Source organism: Sceloporus undulatus, chromosome 7, assembly GCF_019175285.1.
Source record: "Sceloporus undulatus isolate JIND9_A2432 ecotype Alabama chromosome 7, SceUnd_v1.1, whole genome shotgun sequence".
In the NCBI taxonomy this organism is placed as follows: Eukaryota; Metazoa; Chordata; class Lepidosauria; order Squamata; family Phrynosomatidae; genus Sceloporus; species Sceloporus undulatus.
Genome location: NC_056528.1, coordinates 31,361,834 through 31,374,498, shown reverse-complemented (window position 1 = coordinate 31,374,498; position 12,665 = coordinate 31,361,834). Strand labels below are relative to the sequence as shown.

The 12,665-nt window shown below is 44.6% G+C and overlaps 1 protein-coding gene across 7 annotated transcripts in view; it reads right to left on the bottom strand.

The window, feature by feature from the left end:
• The window catches only part of HTR2C (5-hydroxytryptamine receptor 2C), a 132,378-nt gene that overhangs the window by 57,330 nt on the left and 62,383 nt on the right, over positions 1-12,665 (bottom strand). The window lies entirely within an intron of this gene.

The window sequence follows — 12,665 nt, the reverse complement described above, 5'->3', positions numbered from 1 at the left end:
GAAATTGCAAGTCAATAAAATGTCGGCGTTCGCATTGTTGTATGCCTTCAAGTCACTCCCAACTTATAGTGACCCTAAGGCAACCCTGTCATGGGGTCCCCCTCCCACTCCAAACAAATTCTGTCCATTGCAACATGGACAATAATAAAAAAGAAACGATGAAATTCTGAGGCATCCACCACAATTTTCCAAGGAGTGATGGAAGACCACAATTTTTTACTTCTGGGAAGGCCTGTTTGGAATGTCACTTTTGGCTAAACTAAGCATGGCAACTTAAGACGAAAGATGCATCTGCACTGTAGAAATAATGCAATTTGACACCACTTTAATGTCTGTAGCTCCATTCATACAGGATGCTATGCCCTCTTTTTTTTGTTTCGTAAGACTCTCTCTTGTTTGAAATTTTAATTTGAAACTCAAAACTAGTACAATTTAAAACCCATCGTCAGATGTTAAGGCATTTGGCATGACGTCCCGAAGAGTTACGTTTGCCGCAGACATACAGACGTCGTTCTTATTGTTATAGATAAGCCTCCATGAACTCCAGCCCATTTCGTCAGATACATTTAAGCGAAGCCGAGGCATTCACATGCGGAGAAAATGGAAACGCAACAAGTACCGCCAGGTGATCAACTTGACACCAGTTGCTTAGCAGAGATAAGCAGATCCACGCATGCATCATGATGAATAGCTCCCTTCTTCACACCGAACCCTTTTGTACGTCCGCAGAGTTTAATTCACCAAGGCATGTCTATCGATGCTGTCTTTCCAAGAGTTTGTGTAAGGTGTCTTAATAAGAATATGGAGTATGAATAAGCTGCAAAGACTCATTAGCAAGGCATAAATGAAGGCAATAGAATATCACGGAGCAGGTATCTATCCAGCGGATGTGATGAGACGCCCAAACTGGGAACAGCAGAGCTTCTGAGCCTCTAAGAAAGTCATAGATTAATAGAATCCTAGAGTTGGAAGAGACCCCAAGGGCCATCCAGTCCAACCCCATTCTGCCATGCAGGAAATCTAAATCAAAGCATCCCCATTGATAGATGGACATCCAGCCTCTGCTTAAAGACCTCCAAGGAAGGAGACTCCACCACTTTCCAAAGCAGCATCTTCCACTGTTGAACAGCTATTTTACTGTCAGGAAGTTCCTCCTAATGTTGGGCTGGAATCTCTTTTCCTGGAGCTTGCATCCATTGCTCCATTGGGTCCTATTCTCTGCAGCATCAGAAAACAAGCTTGCTCCCTCCTCAATATGACTTCCCTTCAAGTATTTAAACAGGGATCTCGTATCACCTCTTAACCATCTCTTCTCCAGGCTAAACATCCCCAGCTCCCTGAGTCTTTCCTCATAGGGATTCATGGTTTCCAGACCTTTCACCATTTTGGTGGCCCTCCTTTGGACACATGGCTCCATCTTCTCAGTGTCCTTTTTGAATTGTGGTGCTCAAGGTCACTGGATGCTGCCTGCCCCATTCCTCTCCTGTACTTCTGAATCTCAACCATGGAAGGAGGAGGAGGGAGAAATGGCTGCATCCTCAGGCTGACGTACAAGGACTTTACTTCTGCCATCTTCCCCTCTTCTTCCATCCAGGGCAAGGCAGGAGTAGAAGGAGAGTGTCCCAAATGCAGTTTGGGAAACCAGACAAAGGCTGGCTGCTATACGGCAGACAGCCAGCAGCTCATGAAGAAGCCAGGTAAGCTTCAAGGAGCCAGGTATATCCAATCTGTAGGGAGAGGTGAGATATAATAATAATAATAATAATAATAATAATAATAATAATAATAATTTCCGACAACTCCTGGAGGACTCCTGGGGATTTATATATCAGCAGCTCAACATTAATTGCTTGCAAAGCAGGCAGCCCTAGCTGCAGTTTTTGACGCATGCCTTTCAAGTGCGCAGAAACAACAACAACAAGGAAAGTTTTTTTTTGCCAAAGACAAGTGCAAATGTTATCCATGCGCAGGCTTTCAACTCAACACCACACACGTTCCTTTTATACACAAGATGTATAACATGCACAATAAGAATCTGCCCTTTGCCTCTGGGTACAAATTGATCTCCCTTTTTTGCACGGAGCAAAATCTCTGAACCTTTTTTTTAAAAGAAAGATATCAAAGGGTTTAATTAATTAAGCAGAAAGCCAAGCCGAGCTCTTTAAGTGGAGGTAATTATAAGAGTGGGAGCAACATTGTGGGAGTAAGAATACGGAACAGAATGGGAATTGCGCATTCTCCTTTTCAAAGCTGACTCTTGGAAGTGAGCTGGCAAACAGTCTTGGATCACCAGCTTCCAAGTGAATACTAAATATAATCCACAGGGATTAGGATGAGCCAAAATGGGATTCGACCAATTTGCTCCTAGCGCAACATGCTCACATACAACACTTTGCAAGCTACAACGCAATTTCTTTGGAGAAAAGCCATCAGAGCTGCGCAGAAATAATCCAGTTTGACACCACTTTAATTGCCATGGCCCCATGCTATGGAATTTGGGGAGTTGCAGTTTGTTGCAGCACCAGATAGAGAAAGCTAAATGTCTCACAAAACTACAAATCCCAGGGTTCCATAGCATGGAACTATAGCAATTAAAGCAGTGTCAAACTGGATTATTTCTGCAGTGCAGTCACAGGTCTTAAGGCAACTCTATCATGGGGTTTACTTGGTAAAGTTCACCAGAGTAAAGCTCAACATTCAACTGTATAATGATCACAGATCGGTCATGAAAAGGACAAATGCAGAACACAGCTCTCAAGTACATGAATTCATAGTTCAACAATAGTTCAACAATAAGCTCCTCAATAAATACTAAATGTAATTCACAAGGTTAAGGATGAGCTATAATGGGATTTGGCCAACTTGGTCCAAGTGCCACATGCCAACATATAAAACTTTGCAAGCCTTCGCAGGCATCTGCAAAGGATGCTGTGTTTTAGGAGGTCCTTGCCTGGACAATCCTAACCTCAAGACAGGTTCGTGACATTTAAATAGGCAGGTCTGGCACTTTGGATAACACCTTTACAATTCCCATTAAAACCCAGGACAGATTCAACCTCTGGAAGGCACCGCAGATGGAAACCTTTAAGCTTGCCCAGCAATAAAAGATGGGGAACGCGCATGATGTTGCATAGGGAGATGCTTCTCTTTTGAACACAAATGCCTCTAAAATAAACCTAGACACACAGACACACAAACCCCTTCTAAGTAAATGCTAAAGAGACAGGAATGTATGGCAGCGCAGGAAATTGCGCATCATGTTTACAGGGAAAACAGTCAACTTGTAGATTGATGCAGACAAACTCCTTTGATGGATGGGAGGAAGATTAGATTGGGAGGGCATTTCCATACAGGGAAGAAAAATGCACAGATTTATTGGGTCCCCTTGCTGATCCGCTAGAATATTTTACTACCGGGGAAAAAACCCCCAGAGTCATATATCATTCGAATGTCTGTGACAAACCCAATCCGCCGTCCTTTGACTCAAGAGCAATCCTCTGCAGACTGACAAGGCTCCTCTCTAGTAAGGAAGCCACAGTTTGTCACTGCCTCTTTGTTGTCTCTTTCTTACTATGATTTAGGATGACTAGTTTGCCTGCCGATATTTCATACACAGCAGTAACACAGAGAACAAACTGTGATCCTCGGATCTTATCATCGCGGCTGAAGCTGAGCTGAAAGGAGCGGGGCTTGCTTCGAAATTCTTATTTTTGCAAAAGCCTTCATCAGCTGGAAAAAAAAGTGGGTTCGAGGAGAATTAAAAAATGGAGAGACGGAGACAGAAAAAAGTTATCCTCACCAAGTTTTGTTGGTTTTGGTGGATACCTTCATTTCCAGCTTATGGAAACCCTAAGGTGATCCTATCATGGAGTTTTCTTGGTAGCACACTTGTCCCTCCATATTTGCATAAGATCCACATGAATATGGAAAAACTGCAAATAACAAAAACACCATGTTTTTACCTGAGAGGACGCCTCTCTAGGAATCTCTAGGTCCTCAAGCGCAACTCCATGGTCAACATCCACAGACACGGACCATAGAGCTGCGCTAGAGGAGCTACAATTGCCCAGTAGAGTGTCCTCTCTAGGAATCTCTAGGTCTTTCAGTGCAACTTTCAGTTAAAGTTGACCATAGAGTTGCACTGGAGGACCTAGAGATTCCTAGAGAGAACATATTAATCAAATCCATGAATAATCAAATCCGCAAATATCAAAGCCGCAAATATGGAGGGATGTGTGTATTTGTCAAAAGGGAGAAGGGTTCCTTTCACATCCTTCTGAAGCAGAGAGAGTGTGACCAATGTCACTCAATGGGCTTCCATACCTGAGCAAGGATTTGAACCCTGGCCTCCCAACAAGTCACCATCCAATGCTCAAACCACTGCAACAGCATTGTGTAGCATTTGGATCACAATATTGTAAGCTGGGCTTGCAATATCCTAACTGTTAGGGATTCATATTTCCCAAAACCCCAAACATCTGTCATCTAAATCAGTGGTTCCCAAAACTTTAGTCCTTCAGGTGTTTTAGTCTTCAACTCCCAGAAGCCCCAGCCAGCTTGGGCAACAGTTAAGAATTCTGGGACCTGAAGTCCAAAATACTTGGAGGACTAAAGTTTGGGATCCACTGATTTAGATACTGGAGTTCAGGGTCTTGGGGAATGTGAATCCCCAACAGTTAGAATATAGCATTTCCAGAGTTACGCTAATGCAATTTAAGTAAAGAAAAGAAATAGAAGCAATTTAAAGGAACTTAGCCTGCTTCATAATAGTAAGTAGGAAGAGGGACGGAGGAGAGGAGGAGGCACTGACATCCCATGAACTGCCATGAAAGTGACATTTTGCAAAGTGTCCTGATAACTAATGAGACTTCAGCATGATTGGGAGCTTATTGATAGGTTTTTCCCCGTCAATGAAAAGGGACACTCTCACAATGCAAAGCAGCAACGAGACGGAGACAACGTTGCGTGTTAAGTACTGCCAGAGGTGCCATTCTGCAGTTTTAATAGTGGCTTTAAAGCCTTCTGTGATGATCTTCATAGTTAACTCTGCTTTCCAAACAGAGGCTGATCCTTTCAGTTTGCACCTGAGTGAAGGTTTCAGCTGTTTCGACTCGCGATAGCCATCAAGAACGCCACAGACAAGCAAACACGGTTCTCGCTCTAATCCCTCCAATGATACGGCAATTCCCGCTCTTGTGTCAATGTTTGCATGAAATAAATCCATGCTGGAGAATTCCTCTCTGCACCAAACAAACAGAGAAGTCAATGGTGGCAACAAAAATAAAAGAGGGAGGGAGAGAGAGGTTGGATCTCATGCACCTGTCGTTTTATTCTGCTACTTGTTCAACGCCCAAAGCTATGGATTTTCTTTCTCCAAAGCATTTTGGTCAGCATATTACTGTTGTTAGAAAATGACAAAAACTTGAGAGCATTGCTTAATGTGTGTTTTTACTGAAAGTAAAAAGGAGCAGGTTTTGGTGACTTTCCATTTGGGTTGACGTTGTGTTACTTCTCCTTCACACAAACGTTGTTTGAAAATCCACCCGCTTTTGCGGTTTTTTGCCTAGTTTAAACGCGGTTTCTGCAGGGGATCCGATCCGTCCTGCGGGATAAACTCCTAAGAAAACCCAGTGAAATTCATGAAGTCACCATAAGTCAACAGGCAACTTGAAGCCACATACACACACAATATATATATAGAATGGAGCCTAAATGTCCCAAAGGCGCCAGATCATGCCTGATCCTGGAAACTAAGCAGGGTCAGCCCTGGTTAGTTCGTGGATGGGAGACTGCTAACGAACTCCAGGTGCTGGAGGCTCCATTTTAGAGGAAGGAACTGGCAAAACCACCTCCGGGTATTCCTTGCCTGAGAAAACCCTATGTAAAGCATGGGGTTCCCATAAGTCAACAGGAGACTTGAAGGCACTAGCTCCCATCTGATCTTGGAAGCTAAGCAGGGTCCACCCTGGTTAGTACTTGGATGGGAGACTGCCAAGGATTCCCAGATGCTGGAGGCTCTGTTTCAGAAGGAGGAATGGGCAAAACCACCTCCAGGGATTCCTTGCCTGAGAAAACCCTATGAAATGCATGGGGTCCCCATAAGTCAATAGACCACCCGTGATCATGTCATGTCGAGCATTGCAATGGAGAGGAACTAAAAAGGTGGGGGAACTATGAAGATATTCCATCAATTCGGGGAGCAGAAGGGCCGGGTGGGTGGATGGATGGGTGATGGAAAGGGCATTTGCTCCGCTCCTTCCTCCTACCCTTTGGAGTCAAGCATGTCAAGGTTTCCTTTCGTGCTTTTCTTTGGGGCTGGCAGAGCCGTTCCTTCTCATCTCTGTCAGCAAATTATGCACAGCCACCTGGCCTTCACACCAAGCCTGTCTTGGAGGAGAGCATTTGTGCAGAGCTGGGGTTTCATTTGACAGGGATTTAAAAAAACTCAGCCTACTGCAAGCCAACCAGGCTCAAGAAAGCAATAACAGGAAAGACATTATAGAGAAAGAAGTAGCAGCCAAAAGCAGAAAAGGAAAAGAGGGAAATAGTTTCTTACAGAGGTGCAACAAGGAATGTCCACCATCAGAGTTGGGCAACCAGAGTGGATGGAGGGACTCTGTGCGTCAGGAGTTGCAAATGCACCTTGTTGTTGTTGCTGTGTGCCTTCAAGCTGTTTCCGACTTATGGCAACCCAAATGTGAACCTGTTGTAGGGTTTTCGTGGCACGTTTCTTCAGAGGTGGCTTGACATTGCCATTCTCTGAGAGTATGTGGCTTGGACACAGACACCCAGTGGGTTTACATGGCTGAGCCAGGATTTGAACCCTGGTCTCCCAAAATCCTAATCCATCTCTCAAACCACAACATCTCAAAGGTCATCTGCATGGTTTTGCATGCTGAAATTAAGAGAAATTTAAAAGAGGGGTTTTAAAAAAGCAGGGATGGAAGAAGATCCTCTCTCAGGTCAAGGAGATGGAAAGCTGCAGCCATCCAACACTGGACTAGAGAAGGCCTGGTTCTTTCATATGGAGCTTCATTTGCTGGTGAATATTTGGTCAAGCACCATTGCTAAGAAGCAGAGCAAAATGGTCTGCAAGTAGAAAAATCCCCCAAATTCACTTCCTTCCATTTCTAGTTTTAAAAGCACCTTCAAAGGTTGCAAGGATGGGCAAATGATTCATTGCAACCATCCATTTCCAAAGACCTGTGCCTCCAAAGAGAAATGACTCTATGGAAGGATCAGAGGGGCCAAAATAGCCCTTTCCAGTTGTCCATGCAGTAATTCATCATGGAGCATGCCCTTCAGGAAGATAAAAGAAAAAAGAAGGGTCTTATCCCTGTCCTTAAAGAAAACCATAAAGATGCCCATACGTCTGTTCCTTCCATGGATGCATTGCGCAGATCAGAAAAGAGAAACGAAGGCAGCAGGAGCACTAGAGGTTTCCTCCAGAGAAAATGTCCACTGCTAGTTGAAATCCTCTTTCTTTCTTTGCAATGTACTAAAATCTTGGGCGTCCAGCTGGGATTTGGCACGGCACTTCTATTAATTAACCAGAGAGAAGATAACAAAGGTTTCGATAATGGGTTTGCTCCATCTTGGAGACCAGCAGAGACATCTGGGGAAAAAAGAAGAAGAGCAGATTTCTATTGCTTTTCGGTCCCTTTGGCAAGCCTAGCCAAGCTCTCTCCCTGCTTCATTTTTGGCAGATCCGCACAAGCTCTTGCTGCGCTTCGCCTGGAGCAAGGACTCCCAAATCTTCCAAGGCTGACACGCCGGTGTCAGATCCCCATAATTGTGCCAAAAATGTTCCCCGCTCCTTCTCTTCGACGCACGCAGCCGCAACTCGCCTTCACTTAGCCCTGGGTAACTATGGCTACATCAAGTCATCTTCCGTTCCCTTACTAATACTTGTCAAGAGCTGTCATTTCCTCAGCCCCATGGCAGAATCCCATGGCTTGGTAACCATGGAAATGGGTCCCTGGGAAAATCAACCCAGGTCGGTCAACCTGTCTCTTTCCAAACCCATCACTGGTCTCCGGGGAACACTTGCTGGGATCTTTATGCAGACTATGCGCACACGCTCCGGCGTTCGCCTGAACACAACTCACTTTGGCCCCAGACAGAGTTGACTCAAGTTGCATGATCCAGAGATGGAGCACATATGGCTCCGTCTTTAGAAATTCCTCTTTAAGCGTCACAGCTGTCCAAGAAATCTGCCCAGGAGCCTAGCAAGATATTGCCTGGTACAGACCAGATAATATTAAGCTAGATTGCAGATGGGGATCTTGGGGACATCCAGATGATTAGGATGACATTATGTTAGTGCACCATGTAGATCTAAGTCCAACCTTCATCTATGTAACTCATAGAAATACTTAAGGATCATAGCTGTCCAAGAAATCTGCCAGGAGCCTAGCAAGATATTGCATAATACAGACCAGATGATATTAAGCTAAACTGCAGGTGGGGATTTTGGGGACATCTATATCTTCATTTTCTGTAGACTGGCATTATGTTACTGCAGTATGTAGATCTAAGTCCAACCTACATCTATGTAACTCATAGTTACTTCAAGGATCACAGCTGTCCAAGAAATCTGCCCAGGATCCTAGCAAGATATTGCCTGATACAGACCAGATAATATTAAGAAACATTGTAGATCGGGATTGTAGAAACATTCAGATGTTCTTTTTGCTTAGGCTGGCGTTGTGTGAGTGCATTATGTAGGTCTAAGCCCAACCTCTATGTAACTCATAGTTACTTCAAGGATCATAACTGTCTATTTAGGTGCTGATGTGACATTGCGACATACAGGTGTCCATTGCATAATGGTAAACGGTGGAGTGGCTAATGCGCAATAGGCATTGATACAAAATGGGCATGAAGGCACATTGAGGATGCTCCATAAAGGGTTGGAACACAACAGGAGTGCCCAATATACACCTGAAGTGCCCAATGCACATTAGAAGTGTGCAATATGCATTGGAGCACCCTTGCTCAGATGTGCATCTTCACAATTCACCAATATTTAAATTTTGTTTATTTGCATTTCTGCAATGTAGCTACAGATCCGTAAAGTTGGAAAACATCAGCTGTGATGTAGGATCTTGGCCCAGGTTTGAAACGTCTTAAAAAATCAGACCAACCTTCCTTCCCGCAAAGCTGACAAACCAGCTGGAAAGGATTTTGCATCCCAGAGAACAACTTTGCGCAAAGCATGTAGCTGGGGCTCTGTGTGCATATTAGCTTCTTAATCCCCCCATGAACTTCTGAAATACTGTTTCCAAGGCTTAGGAGGAGGAAAAGAAGAAAGAAGCAGAGGGAAAGAAAGCAATGAATGTTTCAAGCACAGCATTTTGGAGAAGTGCCAGTATTTGTACAGCACAAAGGAGATATAAATTAAAAAGCAAAGGATGGTGAAACCTGCCGAGGCAGCTTACTTAAGAAAGCAGAGAGAGAGAAAAAAATATACAAAGCTGAGCTAAGGAAAGTGGGATTCAGATTGAAAGGAAACGCTTGAAAATGGTAAATCAGAAAGAGGGAGAGGCAAGGTTCGAAGCTGGAGACGGTTGTATGATTCTGGGATCTGGGGTGGCATAGGGTCTTGAACCAGGTGCCAATATTTAACCCTCCTCTGCCACCATTGCTTTGAGAGGTGCATTTAAAGCAGTGGTCCTCCAGACGTTTTTCACTCCATCTCCCAGATTCCTTCATCATTGGCCATGCTGGCAAAGGCTTCTGGGGGCTGAGGTCCAAAACAGCTGGAAGAGCAAAGGGTGAGAACCTCTGACTACAGAAAGGTGTGCATTAGGTGAGGATACCCATAGGCTGCAATACTTTCCTGGGCAGTGATGGTTGACTATCCATGTTAAGGGTGCGGTGCAACAGTGGTGGGTTTTTACTGTTGACTTAAAAGAGTTTTGTTCATTGTGGCATGCCTTCAAGTCATTTCCAGCTTACGGTGACCCTAAGGCACCCCATCATGGGCTTTTCTTGGCAATTGTGCTTGTCATTCTCTGAGGCTGAGAGAGTGTGGTCTACGTGGCCGAGGTGGGATTTGAACCCTGGTCTCCCAGCATCCTAATCCAACACTCAGACCTCAACACTATGATGACTCTCTTGAAGGAGAAGTCCAAGCAATTGCTGAAGAAGGTCAAGGAGGAAAGGCTTAATGTTGAACACAAACAATGACCATGGAAGACCTACAAGAATGCATCCTAGACATTACAAGAATGCATCCTAGACAATGAGAAAATCGAGACAGTCAAAGTCAGCGATGTCCAAACTCGGCCCTCCAGGTGTTTTGGACCTCAGCTCCCAGAATCCCAAACCACTGGCCAAGGTGGCTGAGGCTTCTAGGAGCTGAAGTCCAAAACAACTGGAGGGCCAGAGTTTGGACATTGTTGGCCAAAGTCAAAGTGATCAAACAGTGATTGGAATGGAGACTGCAGTCAAGAAGACGACGACTAGGATTGGGAAGGGCAGCTGTGAAAGAACTGGATAAGATCCTAAAAGCGAACCTATCATGTTTCTTCAAAAGGGGTTTGCCATTGCCATCCTCTGAGGTTGAAAGAGTGCAACTTGCCTAAGATCACCCAATGGGTTTACATGATGGAACCAGGATTTGAACCCTGGTCTCCAGAGTCCTAGTCCAACACTCAAACCGCTGTGCCATGCTGGCTCACAATCACTATCTTATCCTACTTTGATGAGATTCGGAATATATTAGTTTCTTTCTGGGGAAACTTTCTAAACACAACCATCGTACAGAAGGAAATGTAGATTCTGCTCAGACAATGCATCAGAAGTGCCCCATTTGCCACCCAGTTTTCAGAAGAACCAACTGGCCGTGCCAATCAAAGACGGAGTTGACCCCAAATAAGCAATGCCAAGAAGAAGAAGAAATATACAATCAGTTTGCCATCAGACACACACACACAAAACAACACAACAGGAGGAACCGCCAAAGAGAAGAAGCCTTCAAAGAGACAAGGAAACACTGAATCCGAGAAGAGATGTCTCCTGGCAAAATGTGTAACTTGCTTTTAAGTCTGTTTCCTTCTCACCCAAGCTCTCAAGTCCGCAGATGGCTGCTTTTTGAAGATAACCACGAATGTTTCGGCCACAGCAGTCTTTGCGTTGGCATCACTCAAAAGTGGGCTCCAACTGGGAAACCTGGCGGCAGGCCAACCGCTGCTTCTTCTCCTTCTTCTCGATTCAAAGGCAGCCTCTCAAAGGCGTCCCAGAAAGGGACAGGGAACAACCCTCCGGAAAAACTTGGCACCAAGGCATTCCTAATCCGTGCAGAATTTCTTTTCAATTCCAACTGTTTTGCTCATCGGTTCAGAAAGCAACACTACGATCGGCGTGTTAAATGAAATTTAACTGAAATGAAAACCATTAAATCACAGAATCCTAGAGTTGGAAGGGACCTCAAAGGTCACCTACTCCAACCCCAATTTGCCATGCAGGAATACACAACTAGACCATCCAACCTCTGTTTAAAGACCTACAAAGAAAGCAGTCTGACTGGAGTTGCTGGGAGTTGGAGTCACACAAGCATAGAAACTCAGAGATGGAAGGGGTTGAAGTTGGTGGGACTTGGAGTCACACAGTCATAGTATCTCAGAGTTGGAAGGGGCTAGGGTTGATGGGAGTTGGAGTCACACAACCATACAATCTCAGGCCTCATTCCCACTTACAAATAAATCGGTTTGCAATCCGAATTGGTGGATCGATTCGACAGCGGAGCGGGGTTCCCACTACATTTGCCCCAGTCACATTTTCCCCCTGCAAAATAACCCACTTGTGGTTCATATTCACAAATGAATTGGTTCAAAACGGACCCGTTCCAGAAGGCCGAAGGGCAAACTTTAATAGATTCCGATCCGCATCTGGTTCACACTTGCGCAGAATCGATTTATGCAAAAAGATGCGGAAAAAATCAGCGTCAAAAAGATGTGGGTTAAATGGGTCTAGCATGGCCCCCCTCTCTGAACTGCTTCAGCAATTCGGTTCAAGTGTGAACCAGGGTCATTTAAACCAGTTCAAACAGATTTGTGATCCAGTTTAAAAGGTAGTGGGAATGAGGCCTCACAGTTGGTAGGGGCTGGGGTTGATGGGAGTGGAAGTCATACAACCATAGAATCTCAGAGTCAGAAGGGTTTGCAAGAGTCATCTAGTGTAACCCCCTGCCATGCAGGAATACACAACTAACTCTTAGATAGGATTGTAAAGGAGATGAAAATAAACTACGTTCCATGGTTACCTTGAGTTTGCATTCAAGAATGGGGCCTCCAAAAAACACATCTGAAGCTCAAAGTCCTTTTAAGCCAAGAAACTATGCTCCAAAAATGTATGATTCTCCATTATTATTTTTCAGTTCTCTATTATTAGTCTTCCTGAGTAACCCTTTCCCCCAGTTACAGATCTTTCCCTGACGAAAAGAGCGAGTCCTTTTTGAAAAAGAGGCCTTCAGACGCGTGGCAATTTGCAGCCTCCTTCCACTTCCAGGCCTTGCACTTTGCGCCGCTTGATGGCCAAAAACGAGCTGCCAAATAAAAACCCACCTTTGGAGATAATTAAAGGAATTCAACGGGGAAATGAAAACCGCCAGCGTGGGATCTTCCAACGAAAGCCAATAAAAGCCGTCTTTTGCTCGGCGA